At 41.3% G+C, this 5,327-nt stretch overlaps 1 long non-coding RNA gene across 1 annotated transcript in view; it reads right to left on the bottom strand.

The window, feature by feature from the left end:
* LOC130368230 (uncharacterized) overlaps positions 1 to 2,653 on the bottom strand; it is a 17,482-nt gene extending 14,829 nt beyond the window's left edge. The window contains exon 1 of the long non-coding RNA XR_008892385.1: positions 2,176 to 2,653. This is a non-coding gene — a long non-coding RNA (uncharacterized LOC130368230). The remainder of the gene's footprint in view (positions 1 to 2,175) is intronic.
* Positions 2,654 to 5,327: the final 2,674 nt, after the last annotated feature.

Below are 5,327 nucleotides of genomic sequence, written 5' to 3' on the forward strand. Positions count from 1 at the left end.
TCACTCACATATATACATACACACACTGACATACAATCACTCACATATATACATACACACACACACTGACATACAATCACTCACATATATACATACACACACTGACATACAATCACTCACATATATACATACACACACTGACATACAATCACTCACATATATACACACACACTGACATACAATCACTCACATATATACACACACACTGACATACAATCACTCACATATATACACACACACTGACATACAATCACTCACATATATACATATACACACACACTGACATACAATCACTCACATATATACATACACACACTGACATACAATCACTCACATATATACATATACACACACACTGACATACAATCACTCACATACATACATACACACACACTGACATACAATCACTCACATATATACATATACACACACTGACATACAATCACTCACATATATACATATACACACACACTGACATACAATCACTCACATATATACATATACACACACACACTGACATACAATCACTCACATATATACACACACACACACTGACATACAATCACTCACATATATACATATACACACACTGACATACAATCACCCACATATATACATATACACACACTGACATACAATCACTCACATATATACATATACTCACACTGACATGCAATCACTCACATATATACATACACACACTGACATACAATCACTCACATATATACACACACACACTGACATACAATCACTCACATATATACATATACACACACTGACATACAATCACTCACATATATACATATACACACACTGACATACAATCACTCACATATATACATATACACACTGACATACAATCACTCACATATATACATATACACACACTGACATACAATCACCCACATATATACATACACACACTGACATACAATCACTCACATATATACATACACACACACACACATACAATCACTCACATATATACACACACACACACACTGACATACAATCACTCACATATATACACACACACACACACTGACATACAATCACTCACATATATACATATACACACTGACATACAATCACTCACATATATACATACACACACTGACATACAATCACTCACATATATACACACACACACACTGACATACAATCACTCCCATATATACACACACACACACTGACATACAATCACTCACATATATACATATACACACACTGACATACAATCACTCACATATATACATATACACACACTGACATACAATCACCCACATATATACATAAACACACACACACTGACATACAATCACTCACATATATACACACACACACACTGACATACAATCACTCACATATATACATATACTCACACTGACATGCAATCACTCACATATATACATACACACACTGACATACAATCACTCACATATATACACACACACACACTGACATACAATCACTCACATATATACACACACACACACACTGACATACAATCACTCACATATATACACACACACACACTGACATACAATCACTCACATATATACACACACACACTGACATACAATCACTCACATATATACATATACACACACTGACATACAATCACTCACATATATACACACACACACACTGACATACAATCACTCACATATATACATATACACACACTGACATACAATCACTCACATATATACATACACACACACACTGACATACAATCACTCACATATATACACACACACACTGACATACAATCACTCACATATATACATACACACTGACATACAATCACTCACATATATACATATACACACACACTGACATACAATCACTCACATATATACATACACACTGACATACAATCACTCACATATATACACACACACACTGACATACAATCACTCACATATATACATATACACACACTGACATACAATCACTCACATATATACATATACACACACTGACATACAATCACTCACATATATTTACAGTTACTTACAGTAAGGCCCCATCCATCCCTCTCTGCACATACATAGAGATAGACACACACACATATATGTGTGTATATATATATATATATATATATATATATATATATATATATATACACACACACTGACATACAATCACTCACATATATTTACAGTTACTTACAGTAAGGGCTGCTTAGACTGGTTTGTGGCCGGACATGTTGTGGGCGGGGCCTCCATTTGCCTCCCTCTGCCTCCTCTGCTCCTGTCTCCTCCGTGTGGAGAGAAGCAAAGAAATGGCAGATAATGACAGGGTGAGTGGCGCCCCCTTGCTGCAGGGAGGGCACAGCACCCTCCATTAAACCACATACAAATCTCCAGCAATGGATCCTTTTTACTTCACTTGTCAGCCTGAGTCTGCACCTCCTTTTGTGAGGGCACTAGAGGGGCAGGTGAGGAAAAGGGCAGGGGCTCCAGCCCCCTTTCACTCCTATGTGTGCACGTCCCTGCTGCAGACCCTCATTAAATATTCCCTTTTCTCTGACCCCCCTCCTCCTAACAGTGGCGCATATCCTGTTTCCATAATCCCCTGGACCCTGAGCATACCCTTACTTACAGTATGCAGGCCGCAGGGACGGGTCCTCCAGGCGCCGGCGCGATGATGTGACGTCATCGCGCCGGCCTTTAGTGGATCTCGTCCCCGCAGCTCACACGCTGTGTACTCACAGCGTGTGTGTAAGGTTAGTGCAGTGTTTCCCAACCTTTTTCGGGTCGTGGCACACCTCGTAAAAAAAATTTTTCGCGGGGCACCGCTACCGAGGTTGACGAGCAAAAAAAAAGAGGGAAAAAACGCACTGCACTATATCTATTTATCTGTCTCACTGTCACTCAGTACTTACTGCACTTGTCTCCTTGGAGGACCGGACTATAGTAAAAAAAAAAAATATATATATATATATATGTATATATATATATATATATATATATATATATATATATATATGAACAAATTCCTATGCACACTGCATATATCTTATCTTGCATATATCTTATTTTCCCCCACATTAGGCTGGCAGTATAGTCCCCACACATTAGGTTGGCAGTATAGTCCCCCCACATTAGGTTGGCAGTATAGTCCCCCCACATTAGGTTGGCAGTATAGTCCCCCCCACATTAGGTTGGCAGTATAGTCTCCCTACATTAGTTTGGCAGTATAGTCCCCCCACATTAGGTTGGCAGCATAGTCCCCCCACATTAGGCCCCGCATAGTCCCCCCACATTAGGCCCCCGCATAGTCCCCCCACATTAGGCCCCCGCATAGTCCCCCCACATTAGGCCCCGCATAGTCCCCCCACATTAGGCCCCGCATAGTCCCCCCACTTTAGGCCCCGCATAGTCCCCCCACATTAGGCCCCGCATAGTCCCCCCACATTAGGCCCCGCATAGTCCCCCCACATTAGGGCCCGCATAGTCCCCCCACATTAGGCCCCGCATAGTCCCCCCACATTAGGCCCCGCATAGTCCCCCCACATTAGACCCCGCATAGTCCCTGCAAGGGATAACTATAATCTACTCAGTACCCCTGGTACTGGTTCTCTGTCTTTTCTGTACCCCTGGTACTAGGTCCAATTTGGCTTAAGGCTTGTACTGGCCAGGAGAGCGTCTTGTCAGGTGTGGAAAAAATACATGCACACAAGATGCCTTCTAAGTACGCTCTGTTTTACTATTTGCCAACGTTCATATATATATACCATGTTGCTTAATAGTTACAAGTCAGCAGAACACAAGAACAGGATGTACGTGCACAACAGTTAGGAATCAGCAGTTGAGATAACGAGAAGTACGATACGAGCCTTGCGGTTACAAACGGCAGAATCAAGATATATCATACAAGATTACAGAATTAAGATACACATCATACAACATTACAGATCTGTATTATTCTATCAAGACTCTTGTACCCTTCAATCCCCTCTTAAAACCAGTTGTCACTTTAGACAACTTGGTTTTTCTTGTTTTCTATTTTCTTTTGAAAAGTCTTTATGTAGGCAGTATAGCCTTCTGCTGAGTGACGGTGAAGTAGAGGGACTTGGGTGTCTGATGAGGTGGAGAGGAGGATTTTAGTATCTGCAGCAGGTCTTGGCTTGCAGCGTTTCATACATAAGAAAATAAGTTTTATTGATGCATATACTATAAGGGCAATGACAGTAATGTGTATTATGAGCTGCAGAACGCCCCCTATCCATCCTCCTACGCCCTTGAGCCAGGTAGCGGGATTCAATATTGAAAAGGTATCCCCCCACCACTTATCCCTGTTGATTTCATTGTCTTTGGCATATTTGTCCCTCAATTTTTGTATGTTCTCAAGCTGGTGGTGCATCTGAATTGTTCCTGAAGTGTCTATGTAATGGCAACAAGTAGGACCTATGATTTGACACATCCCTCCTTGAGCTGCTGTGAGATAGTCCAAGACTATTGCGTGTTGGTTAGTCACTATCATCAGTTGATTTTGCACGGACACAGAGGTATTAGTAATTTCTAAAATGTCATATATTTGGTCGTCGAGGTAGTTAGTGGCTTCGACTAACTTATCCCATATTTGCATCACCATTGGATATATAAAAATGGTGCTAAAAAGCTTGTTGGTTATTCCCATTTGTACAACATGTGGCCTACCGTTTTCCCTTTCTTTGTTATCTGCTGCTCTTCGGTATAACATATGTTTAGGAGCTGCTCTCATGTCAATGTCATCGTTGGATATGACAAAGGTGGAGGGGGTAAGTCTAGCTAGGGTGCATGTGCCTTTGACCCCTACCGGCAACCACTTGTAGGCTTCCCTACCACATACCCAATAGATGTCTCGTGGGAGCTCCCAGAAAGAGGAATGTTGATTGATAAGTTTATTAACTATATCAATGAGTCTAGAGGCATTTGTTAAGTAACACCAGGAAGGTATCTGCCCTAATCTACCGCAGTAGCCCACATCTGGGTTATTACATATTGGATCAGTAAGTTGGTATTCTGACGTGTCATTGCATGGTTGGTGTCCTGTTATATTATAGCAGTCTACGTCTTGAGTAGCCTGAGTAAAGAGGGTGTTATATGGCCATTTTGGGTCATGTAAGTACCTTTCTATCTGGCTGGGCTTAAGAAGATCAGTACTTGCGGATGTCCTGTGAAAACTAACTTTTATCCCTTCCGTGGGGATCTCTCCTAGGTCTAATATATGTGTGACTACTCGAGTTACCCAGGAACCCCCTTTGAAAACCAACATTTGGTGTGGTCCTGGGCCTGGGCTGCTTAAGTTTCCCTGCCACCATGGCTGCCCCACCCATC

This window comes from Hyla sarda, chromosome 4, assembly GCF_029499605.1.
Source record: "Hyla sarda isolate aHylSar1 chromosome 4, aHylSar1.hap1, whole genome shotgun sequence".
NCBI classification, from domain to species: Eukaryota; Metazoa; Chordata; class Amphibia; order Anura; family Hylidae; genus Hyla; species Hyla sarda.